The sequence below is a fragment of the Chamaea fasciata genome, unplaced genomic scaffold, assembly GCF_029207755.1.
Source record: "Chamaea fasciata isolate MVZ Bird 193981 ecotype frontalis unplaced genomic scaffold, bChaFas1.0.hap1 SCAF_1, whole genome shotgun sequence".
Lineage (NCBI taxonomy): Eukaryota > Metazoa > Chordata > Aves > Passeriformes > Sylviidae > Chamaea > Chamaea fasciata.
In genome coordinates this window covers 27,127,013-27,139,565 of record NW_027094086.1, presented here as the reverse complement: position 1 = coordinate 27,139,565, position 12,553 = coordinate 27,127,013, and the positions used below count along the sequence as shown (strand labels likewise).

The window sequence follows — 12,553 nt, the reverse complement described above, 5'->3', positions numbered from 1 at the left end:
GGGGAAGACTGATATCTGTGTGTCATTCCAAAATAAAATAAATCCCTGCCTAAATGTCTTGTAAGAGATCGCTGACAGAATATCATGGTATGGTGAATTAAACTGCATTGTTAAGGGAATAGCTGTGGGAAAGAAGACTGTTTGGAATCTTAGTTAATAATGAAACATGCTAAAATGTCTTCTGCTAGTGAACTGACAAAATCTTTAGGTAGTGAAATTATTGAGTGATGAAAGTTGAACCTTCAGATGGAAATAACAGTGGGTAGTGTAATATTTGGTGATACGTACATTTTTTGTGTTAACATAGGAGACGTAATGTGTGTTGGAAATAGTAGCTACACGTATTCCTCAAAATGGGGTGTAATGAAGTAATTGGTAACAAGAACCAAACGTAGTTAAGATTTGTTTTATGAAAATGTCACATCAGAAATAGAGTGAAAAACTAAATGTTGGAATGTATTCAAAATATAACATATATGAGCTTACATGCTATTTTTATATTACTTATGTAAGCATATTTGTCACTATTGTATGGTAAATGGTTTTGGGAGTCTCCCAAATCTTTTACAAATGAACTGTTGGATTTCTTTGTTGTTTGTATTCAGTCTTTGATCAGGAAGATATAACTGTTTGAGGAGAAAACTATCATAGTAGTACAGTTTCTGTGCAAATAACATGAAAAATGTTGTTAATTTTTAGCATTAAAAAAAAGTGAAGAGAGGTCTCTAGCAGAGGCCCACAGAACCCTGAATATTAAACATATCAAGTATAAATATAACTTTCAGCCTATGCTTTTAATACTGTGTCATATAGGTAAACAAATAGATGTTAGAGCACACTTTGAAAAGGTGAGGGAGGTAGTCTGTCAATAAATAATTCTTACACAGTTCAGTCAATCTCGACTGATGCGTTATTCAAAATAAGGAATAAATTGTTATACAGACAAGGAGAAAGTCCATTGCTAAGAAACAGGGATTTTAATGGGAAAGATCATACAGACTGTACTTCAGTGCATAAACTAAATGCATTTTAAAATACTTTCTAAGTGCAATTTAGTCTAGACTGCCCACTGTAGCCTTTTTTTTTTTTTTTTTTTTTTTTTTTTTTTTTTTTTTTTGTAGTTTGTTTAGGTTTTGGTTTGGTTTTGTTTTTTTTTTTTGACTATAACTGTCAGGGATAGCCTACTTTCAGAGCTGGTTGCAGTTCTTGTCTCTTTTATATAAATCTGCCATGCTGGTTGCTTCAATTTCAAAGCTTTAAAGGCCATAAGAAATCATAATTTATTAAATAAATCTTTATTAGCAAAGACATAAACTTTGGACTTGTTTTCCTGCATATTGGAACATTTTGTGTTCCAATCCCTCCCTGATAACAGAGGGGAGCTAAGAACATTTTTCCAGATGTTTAGTGACACTCCACAGCTTAAAAACAGGTGTTCTTAAAGGTTGATATAGAAGATGTAGGAATAGACTAAAGAATAAAACAGACAATGTCATCATGCCACTGTTTATGTGCACAGTGCATTCCTAGCTTAAATGAATGCTTTGTGTGTTTTTTCAGCTTTTCCTGTCCTGGGTTGAAAGCTGTACAGTACAAGTGGTGAAGGCACAAAAAAGGACAAGGCAAGAGGAGGAGAGATTCATGTGAAAGAAGACTTAGAGAATGACTAAGCGTCTTTAATATTCTTCAGGCCAAAGGCCTGTGTGTCGACCATATCATGCAAGTGTGTGTTTTGTGGGTAAAGGATGCTGGAGGTGCTTTTCTCTTGCTTGTCTTTCCTCCAATATCTAACCTCACAAGTCCCTTGAAAATCAACCTGAATAACTTGGACATCCTTCAGTGGGAAGCTGGTCTTTTCCATGCACTTTTTGTAGCCCCCTGGTTTTAAGGCAGTGTTTCTCTCAAGGATAAGCTGGTAGTCATTTTAAGTTTTCTAACTTAGTCTTTAGCTTTTCTCTGGAAAGGATACTGATCTTCATGAAAATGTGTTTTCTTTCCCTGTTGCTTTTGTAATGATGTGTTAAACTTAATATGCAAGGTATTATTGTGGTCCAGTAGTGGCCCTTGGGAAGTCAAACTTTGTGCCCTTCTGGTAAGACTTCTGTTTTATTAATTTGCATGTTCTCAACTTGTGTTTCTTTTTATAGGTAAATTTTGGAATCAGATTAACTCAGATTAAAATTGCATTGAAAAATATCTAGCAGAAACAGGCAACTCTTTGTTTTGACAAGTGAGGATTATTCATCAGCTTAGAGCCTTGGTAAGGGTCAGGTTGAATTCTCAAGCACTGAAGGGCTATTTTTGAAAAAGTAAGCGACAATGCTTGGCTGAATGCTCTCAGGTAGAAATAGGTAAAATTAGTGCAGTCTATGACTGGAAGTAGGACAGACATGTTTTAGTGTTTTAACACTGCTGAGATTGACAGCTGGAAAGAGCCTTGCATAGCACTTTTAAAAAATCAAATATTCAGAGAAAAGAGAGTGAGAACATGCAGTGAAATTCTACTTATACCTCTTTGAGCTATTTTTTGAGATAAAGTTACTGGTGAGAGGTGGATCACATCAAATGTCTTGCTGACAAAAATTGTGCAAAACCCTTTCTGCCACTTTCTCAGCACTGAGTGGGCTTCTCTTCCCCTCTTTGAATTGTTTTTTATGACTTATCAAACAATGTGGGGGCTGGGAAACTATTTTGTGCAGCACTAATAATGTATTTCCCATTATTGGTATTCCTTAGTCACCTTTTTTCATATCCCATAAAAAACATAGTGGTGGGGATGTAACAGTAACAGCAACAGCAGCACTCTTGGTTAACATCTTTAAAGTTGTTCCATGTTTGCTAGTTTTGCTGTGGCTGCAATAGAGATGTGTTTACACCAGTCAAAGGTATTGTAACTAATAAGGTGGTGCTGACAGGCAGAGATTCCTGTGACTGGATTTTATAAGCTATCTGGGCACTCCTGGTATGTGCTCAGGCTCTCTGCCTATTTGGAAGCTCATGCTTCTCCATTTTCCATGTAGTTAAAATAGGTTACCTATATAGTTTAATATGGAAGTGCCTGTATGGAACTAGTGAGTAAAGTTTTCTGTTTGCAGTGTAGGTACACTAAAATCTCCCCATATTTTAACAATCTATCTTAATATATTGCTTTACATTGCTTTTGATGCAAATCTGATGAGCAATAATTTATACCAAGCATTAGGATTATCCATAACAGAAAGCAACCCAGAAAGGCTTGTGTAGCTAGCATATTACATGTTCTGGCAGATATGAGAACTATTCAGCTAAATATTAGAACTAGAGAAAATATTCTTCCCTGATTTCTTGACATGTGTGTTGGCCTTTAACTACCATTGTTCTGTTCAAGAAACCTGGAAGTTATTTACTCTGTTGGTTTCCCTGTGTGTGTGTTTTTATCTGTAAGAGGAGGCACTCTGGTATTTTTCATTATTTGACATTGTGGTAGGACCTAGAAGCATCACTGTGATTAAGATTCACAAGCAGTGTGTATACTGTAAGTATTTTGCTGTGAGGTTCTCTGTAGCAATGGAACTAGGTTCCATATAGACATTTCTTACAATTACAATTCTTTGCTTCATGTGCTGTTCTAGACCTTTCTTACTTGTGGTAAAAAAGGCACCGTGCACTGCTGCAGCTCAGACTGATTCAGAGCTTTCTGTGGTGTTTGTGTAGCTTTTAAGTCAGGCAGCTTAGAGAGCCTGAGCTTACGCTGCAACCCTTTGCTCAGCAAGCACATGAAATTGTGTCTCTTCTCTCTGCTATGCAACTGAACTTTGTGAAACTCATGGGAACTCAGTTTTTCAGATGTTGCTTCTCACTTTATTTTAACTGAATCTGGTGGTGAACAGATCCACTTAGAGGGGTGGAGATGAAAGGAAGAGGGGGAAGAGGCAGGTGGACAGTATGAGTCATGCATATGATGTTTGCTTGGGAAAACAAGGCTAAAAAGGTCCAAGTATAAGGCAGAACAGAACAGGCAGATGTGTGCAGTAGAATCATAGTCATTTGTCTAGGCCTCTTGTGTAACACTCAGAAATACAGTTTTTTGTAAACTTCTGTATTTTGTCTTAGACCCTTATAGGAGGCTGGTAGTAAATTATGGATAATGCACTGGTCAACTCTGCAGCATTTGTAGCATTGGCCAGTGAATGTACTTAAAAAAATGCAGCAAATATTGTTTGTGTATAGCTTGCTCTCCATATCAATAGGAGTAGATGAAGATTTGGTTTCTGAGATGGAGGGGTAGAAAACACATATAGCTTGGCTTAAGAAAGATGAATACAGTAGTGTTTATATCAGACCCAGTGTGAGGAATGTTAGAATTTGTCGAAAGGAGGAGTAGAGAGCGTGACTTATGAGGAGCAGCTCAGGATATGTTTGTTTGTTCAGCTTAGAGAAGACGAAACGGAGAGGTGACGTCATTACTGTCTGCAACTTCCTTATGATGGGGAACAGATAAGGAGGTGCTGATCTTCTGGTGTCCAGTGATAGGAGATGAGGGAGTTGCTTAGAACCGTTTTGGTTTGGTTGGTTAGTAAGAAGTTCCGTGCTGAATCATGGAAAGGTGTATGTTGGGAAGGATCCGAGAAGTGGGGTCAAGCACTGGAACAAGCTCCCTAGAGAAGTGGTCATGGCCCCAAGCTGTCTGTCTGCAAGAATAAAATAGCATACGGTATTTCAGTTGGCAGGGACCTACAATGATCATCTAGTCCACTTGCCTGAGCAGCTCAGGGCTGACAGCAAGGTAAACTCTGTTGTTAAGGGCATTGTCTGAATGTCTCTTTAACACTGACAGGCCTGGACCACCTCTCTAAGAAACCTGTTACAGCGTTTGACCACCTTCTCAGTGAAGAAATACTTTCTAATGTCAGCTCTGAGCTTTCTCTGACTCAGCATTGAACCATTGCTACGTGTCCCGTCACTAACCTGGAGAGGAGTTTAGTGCCTCCTTCCCCAGTTTCTGGTCAGTGGACTTGCTACTGCTGCATTCAACTCAAGTATGCAGATCATTGGTGTAAATATTGAACAGGACTGAGCCCTGAGGAACACCACTGGGACAGGTCACCAGTCCCATTTGGTACAACCCTTTGAGCTCTGCCCTTTAGACAGCACTTCACTGAGCATACTATGAACCTGCTCATCCCACAGCTGGACAACTTGTCCAGAAGGATGTTGTGAGGAACAGTATCAAAAGCCTTGTTAAAGTCCAGAACTATATCCACCACCTTCCCTTCATCCAAAAGGTCAATGGCCTTGTCCTAGAAGGATATAAAATTAAACAGGATCATTTCATCATGATCACAGTGGCCAAGACAGCAACCTGCCGTCACATCCCCTGGGAGTCCTTCTGTATTCACAAACAGCAAGTCTGGGAGATCATCTTTTCTAGTTGGATCACTGAGTACCTGTGACAAGAAGTTACCTCCTACAGACTTCAAGAATTTCCAAGACTTCCTCATCACAGAGGTATAGTGCTCCTGGTTGGTATTAATTGAAATCTTTTATAACGGCAAGGGCTACAAATTCAGGGGTTTCCCCTAAATTGCCTAGAGAATGATTAATCAATGATTGTATCCAGGCTGGGTTATCAGTCATAGACACCCACTGCAGCAAGTCCTTTTTTTTCTATTCCCCTAATCCTCACTCAGGGGCTCTCAATCACATTATCACTAATTGTGAGGGCTGTGCAGTCAGACCCTCCCTCACATACACAGCAATTCCTCCACCTTGCCTGCTCTGTCTATTGCTCCTGAAGAGCCTGTAGCCCTCCATCCCAGTGCTTCAGCCAGGGAACTCATTCCACCAAGTGTTTACAAACACCAATAATACCATAGCCCTGCAAACTGACCAATCCATGCTGTTCAGGAAGCATTCAGGCAGTGCCCTTAGATACATTGTTTAACTTCTGTGTTGCACTGTGTGGAGTCAGGAGTTGGATTGGATAATCCTCAGGGGTCTCTTCTGTCTCAGGATGCCCTGTGTTTTAAGAAGAGTTACAGTTTGCTTTCCAGTTCAGTTCTCTGTCTTCTACTGCAGGGTTGGCAACTTGGAACTTAGTAATAAAATATTTACAATGTATCAGGGACATTGAAGTATCTCTGGAGAAGATAGATAAATAAAGATAGATAAAGCAACAGAAGAAGCTGTTGGTTTACTGTCAGGGAGAACTAATGCCTACTAATATCAAGGCCTCATAAGCCTTGGAGGAGGAGAGTGCTGAAGCTGAAATTCTACTTCTGTGACAGCAGATCCTAAGGAAGCCACGACTGTGTCTATACCCACCAGTATGTACTGTGGGCTTGGCAAAATAGTGAAAAATCAAATGCTCCTATATCCCTGACTGTTCTGGCTGAAGATTCACTCCCTAAAGTATGTTGACAAAAGCAGAAAGTATGAGGATATTCTCGTAGCTTTCTTCTCATTTGATTTGTTGGAGTGCTAATTAATAAATTTGGGTCCTTTTCAAGACCTCTCAGCCTCAAGTCATTCTCATGTTGTGGGGGAATACTTGTAAGCTGTTCTTAGATAAAGGAGTGAGGGCTATTGTCAGTTGAAGTTTGATAGTACTTTAGAGTTTTAACAGGAGAAGCAAAACAATCTGCTGGCAGAAGATATCTGGGGGTCCTGGTGGACGTGGGGTTGAACATGATGCTCCAGTATGCCATGGGAACAAAGAGGGTGACTGCTTCCTGGGTTGCATTAGACAAGAAATCTCCATCAGGTTGAGGGAGGTGGTCCTTCCATTTTATTCAGCAGTGGTGATGAGGCCGCACCAGGAGTACTGGGCTCCTTGGTACAGAGGACATGTGGATGTGCTGGAGAGAGTTGAATTAAGAGCCATCAACGTGATTAAGGCACTAGAGCACCTCTTCTTAAAAAAAAAAAAAAATAAAGTTTCCAATATTCACTTTTAGCATACAATATGTCCTACATATTTGAACAGTACATTTTACTGTCCTTTCAGGTTTTCTAGATGTTTTTATAGGTAATATTTATGTGCCTGATGGAATACTTGTTTTTTAAACGTACATATTTTAAACTCCTCAATACCTAAGGGATTGAAGAAATTATTACTAAAAAGTAAGTGCCAAAGGGATCTGAAGGAATCTTGTGATCTTGATTAAGTAGCTAACTATTCTGTTAAATAGTTTCCAGTTGTTAACTTTGGATTTTCATAAACTATCCTAGGTTTTTATTTAAGGTAGAGACCTATGTTTCATTCCATCAGTATTTGTGTGACTCAAGTTTAGCAGCAGGTACCACAGAAAATAATTTGTTGCTCAACGAATGATGGTCTTTACTACAATCTTGTCCTAGAAGTACTGTCACTGTGTGTTTGCATTGTGTGAGAAGTAAAATCAGTGCTCTTAGCATTAATTTAAATGATCAGGGAAAAACTGATTTCCATTTCTAGTGTTTTCTAAGCTGTTAAACAATGACTTAAGCTACTATTTCTAATACTTTTACAAATGGTACTTCATATGTGAGGAGACTGTTCAATACTACCCACTGCATCTTACAAATATACTGGCTAATTATTAAACTTACTGTATGCTTTATGATTCTGAATACATTTTGCACCATCTTTTGCATTCAGTTTTAGCATAGAGCTATTGCTTAAATTGTTTTCACAGGAATTCTGAAAGTTAATAATCTTTCCTTCATTGGTCATACTGTCACATACGTTAGGATTTGTAATGTTTCAGTTTCTTTAGCTTCATGCATAATTTTAAGACATAGTTAGAAAACCTGATGGTAAGCATGCATGCTTCTTTGTTCCATTCTTAAATATTTTTTGTTTTGTAGCATATGGCTTTCATCTGTACTTTTATGTTGAATAATTAAAATATCTCCCAGAAAAAATTAAATTATATAGGTATTAAATGCAAAGAGAAAAATATACATAGGACTGAAATTTAAAAGTAGTATAGGTGAAAACAACAACAACAAAGTAAGGGGTTTAAAAAAACAGGAAGTGTTTGAATTCATGCAGACAAAAAAGGTATGGGAATTGGCGGCTTGGGGCAAAAGCAGAATACCAAAATATGTGGAACTTGTTTTAGTCTGTGGAAAAAAAAAAAGAAGTAATATTTCAGTGTCATATAAACAGATCTATTAAGTTAAATTGAAAGAATCCAAGACTTTCAGGGTAAGGCATCTAAATTAGAAATCAAAGGTTAGAGCTGTTTGTGTAACTTGAACTTTGCGTTTCTCTGCTATGTCTAGCAGGAGTCACACATTGAAGCACTATTTACTGGGTTTTGCCACTGAACCATTTCTTTCAGTGTATCTGTAAGAATAACAAAAAACCCACCTGCTGCTTAATGGTGTTCCATTACTCCATAGTTCTTGTTCATTTACCTAATTTCAATTAACGGAAGCACGTCAAGGCTTTTATTTGACATTGAAAGAAATCTCTTTAGTGTTTTTGCAACTTCCAGTGATTTTAAGTGGGACTTATTGCCTGCTTAATTATTAAAATATGTTCATTTACAGCAATATATACCCTTTTTAAAGTCCTTGCCAGCTAGGAAGATGTATAATGTGAAATAATTAAAACAATAGTATAGCTAGGCAATATCTTCCTTTTCTTGGAGTTTGTTCAAACAATTTTGTTTTTTTAAGAGTGAATGTAATAGAGTGCATATGTGAAAGGGTTCTTCTGAGTGGCTGAAGCATGTCAAGGTGCCATTTTGCCAGCTTTATGACTATTTTAAATTCTGGCATTCTATTGAAAGGAACCAAACCAGCAAATACTTTCATTAAGTGGATATAAGATGTCCATGAATATAGCTTTTTACCAAAAGCTAATGTTCACAGGAGTAGGGTTGTTTTTCCTTTCCCCATCTTCCCCCCCATACATCAATTAATTGCTGATTAATTAAATCTAATACCTTGGCCTGCGTAAGGTCTTGTCTGTAACCCTAGTCCATTGCACCTAAACCAAAGTTTGTATTGGGCTTCACTGCATACTCTTGATTACCATATATTTGTTCAGAATAGAGAATGGAACTGTGGACATTCTGAATTGGCCTGTAATAGTAAATCTTAAGGAGGAAGAGAACATCTGAAATGGAGGAGAAGAGGTGAATTTTTTGTGAAGAACAAATTAGTTTTGTCTTCAATATGAAGTAAATGTTCAGTGATTCTCCAAAGGCCCTACTGGTGTTTGTGGAAGACAGCTCTTACTGATAAGTATTTCTATTGCTTCTTGAAGTGGCATTTGGTTTGTGGTTAGGTTTGTGGCATTCGAGGAAAGAAACCTTTAAGTTCTGTATTTGCCTATATGTAAATATTACTGTAATTTTAACTTTGGATGATCAAAGCTATACATAGAAGGAATGCCAAGTCTTAGTTGTGGTGTTGTTGTTGTTGTTTTTAGTTTTGCAGAGGGCAAGAAGAGTTGTAGAAATGGCTCTGCTCTCCTGCTCAGTGTAAGACAGGCCAACACATTTTTGGGTTCAGATATTTCTGTAGATCTGTTTCAGATCTGGTTTCCGTTTCTACGTGTCGGATTACTGAGGTGAAAGTTTCCTGATGATAAAGGGAGAAACTTCCGTTTTTTGATGATAATAGAGTTACTGGTTCTCTCTGGAAGTAATATAGTTTTGATTCTTTTTTTAAGAAAACCCAGTTAATCAGGCGTATGTTCAATGACCTGTGACAAAATCATTACCATTTTTATTGTTGATAAATAGTGAAATGGACTTTTCAGTCATAATTATGTTGAATAAAAATTGTGTATTTTGAAAGCCTTAATGGAAAAAAATTGATTAAGAAACTTACTTATATCTGACATAAGAAAAGGCTTTTTTTTTTCCCCTTTTCTTTTTCTTCTTATTTTTACATTGAGAAACTTGCTTCTGGCTCTATACTTGCTGATTTTCATCAGAGTGGTAACTTCCTTCCCCCCACCTCAGCCTTGTTTCTTTGGTTGAAGAAGAGGGCCTGGAGGCAGGACCAGAAGTGTGGATGATTGGCTGTGCTCCCCAACAAAGTGGAACAACTGTCTTTTCCTGAAGGATGCTCACCCAGGGTTGCTTTGTCACCCTGTGTGCTCTGCCATGGGCAGAGTTTCCCTGGAATCTTTCCTTCCCATACCTCACACTCAGAAGATCAGAACAGATACAGTACAGAGATTCTGACCTTGACAGCCTCCTGAAATCACTGTTCACTTCTCCAGCCTTTAGTGTTAATTGACCTTTTTACGTGCATGAATTAAAATGGGAAAAAAACCGCTTACTGTTGTTTTCTGTGATGGGATTTTCCATATGTTATGGAATGATATCACAGGCAATTGGACCATACTATATTGGTACTTTTTTGTTTTTCTTATTCCTAGCTTGACTTTTGTGGTATCATATGAGTAGGAAATGGTTTTCTCTCTTGGTGGGTGTACTCTTTTACATCTGAGTGCCCTGGTTCTTCATGAAATATCACCTCAATTACTGGTTCACAGCATCAAGCAATTTCTAAATGTGTGTTTACTGCTCCAGTGATACTTTTTAACTTTCAGCTTTACAAAGAAATACCTGCATCAGGTGCACTCATTATCAAATAAGTAAAGCAATTTAAAATGTGCCTGCTTAAATTCTATGGATAAGTAATTATTCTACTAATGACTGAAAAATAAATAAGTGAAATATTCACTGTTGTTGTTCCCTTTGATTTCTGATGTTTTAATAGCATTTTGAAATGTAGAGAGTATTGTTCACAGAAGCGTAAATTTTATAAATGTTGTTATTGTTAAGGAGACTGCTATGAAACTGTTGATTCGCACAAATTAGAAAATGATCCTTTAATTCTTTTAATAGACTTCTGTGTTGTCCATTCCGTGGTTTTGCTTGGGTTTTACTTTGTCCTAATTGATCTGTAGTTACCCAAAATAATATACACAACTGAAATAATATTAACATATCAGCTGTAGGAGTTAATAAGTAGACTGTACTCTTCCAGTTGATGTAACAGTTGTGGGTTACATCAGGGACAGAAGGGTTGTGATCTCTATGATCTTCACGGGCCTCTCCAGAGTCTCTCTGTGAATTTTTGTTGTTCAGGTATTTGGCACTGGGAGTGGTATTTGTATGTGTTGATGACACAGTTCTGAAAGTAAAGCTTTACATCCTTTAGACCAATGAAGTTTAACCTAGAACTTGAATAAGGAGATGTGGCAACTTCATATTTGGGAATGTGTGGTGATTGTAGCCCTGTCAGAATTAATCCCCTCATTTTCAGGAAGATTATAACTACAAAGATGGTACAAACTAAAAGATAACTACAAACTTATGTGTGTATGTATGTAATCCTCTTTTTAAGATTATATAAAGATGACCTCAAATATTTTTAACCCTTAATCAACATTTTCAGGAGCCAAACTGGGCATTTATTTTGAGAGACAAGAAAAAAGGATTTAGGGATGAGGAAAAAAAGGGTTTGTCCATAATGCAAGAAAGCAGTAAATAATGCCCCTATGACATAGTATTCCCTTGTCCATTAGTGCTAAGGGCTTGAGGTTTTTGAAATTTGCATTATTTGAATTTGCATTATTTGAAATATGACTTTTAAATTGTTTAAAAAACCCTCAACTTTCAGTGTTTCTTCCCCATCTGGTTTTCTTTCTCATGGAGACTTTTTTGCAAATTAGATCAAGAAAATACAGGTATTTTGTTTTTGACATTACTGTGGATGTGAAAACTACTCAGTCCTCCTAATGAGTATTTTCACTTCCCTTGGTGTAATTGCTATCCCATGCATTTCTGCCAATCAGAAAATGTGTTTAGTTGAAATCTTGTTTATTTTTGGCCATGTGGATATAATTTCTTCTGGCTCATCAAGATGGGAGGTTCCTAGTCCTTGAAACTTTCAGATTTTTGATATTGGAAGCATCTCTACTAGAACTTTCAGAAACCTTCCTCAGCTTATAAAACATTTTACTTCTAATAAGGTAAAAGAATGATGGTAGTCCCATCCTCATGTAAATCTGTCAGTTCTTCTACTTATGTGACTTCTCTATTGTCCCTGCTTAATTTCATTCAGTATATGTGTGGTCTCTCTGCAGCAGCCTTGCCCTCCAGAAACCCGAGATTTATGTCAACAATATTTACTTACAGTCTTTGTTAATTTTGGACTGCTCTTTCATGGTCTATTATCCCAGGAGAGCTTTTCGTGTCTTTTTCTTGGGTATGACAGTCTGTACTAGTACCTTACAAAATGTTGATAATATGTTTTTTGTCAGCACAATATGTTTTTTGTCAGCACTGCAAACAGTTCCTGTGATAGAGTTCTTGTCTGGTGTCTCACCTCACCTTTGCCCCCTGCCATATCTGCATCAGTAATTTTTCTGTCAGAGGTTGAAGGGCCAAGTTTTGGATTATGCTTCTCTTTTTCAGTTGTGCCAGCAGCATCTGTCATATTTTCAGACCAGCCTTCAGGGACAATAGGCGTTCAAAGCTCTAGATAAAATTGTTCATCTTGTACAGTCTAGTTTGGCTGACTTTTCTTCCTGAAGGCTTTGTTTACCTGGAGTAAAAAA

The 12,553-nt window shown here is 37.5% G+C and overlaps 1 protein-coding gene across 4 annotated transcripts in view; it reads left to right on the top strand.

Annotated features, from left to right (window-relative positions):
- The window catches only part of WWP1 (WW domain containing E3 ubiquitin protein ligase 1), a 58,737-nt gene that overhangs the window by 5,765 nt on the left and 40,419 nt on the right, over nt 1-12,553 (top strand). Inside the window, exon 1 of one of the 4 annotated variants that reach the window (XM_066179203.1) lies at nt 5,122-5,487. The exons of the other annotated variants lie outside the window; for them this stretch is intronic. The gene's annotated coding sequence lies outside the window, so the exon portion shown is untranslated. Of the gene's footprint in view, nt 1-5,121; nt 5,488-12,553 lie in introns of those variants that run through there. 4 annotated transcript variants of the gene reach the window in all.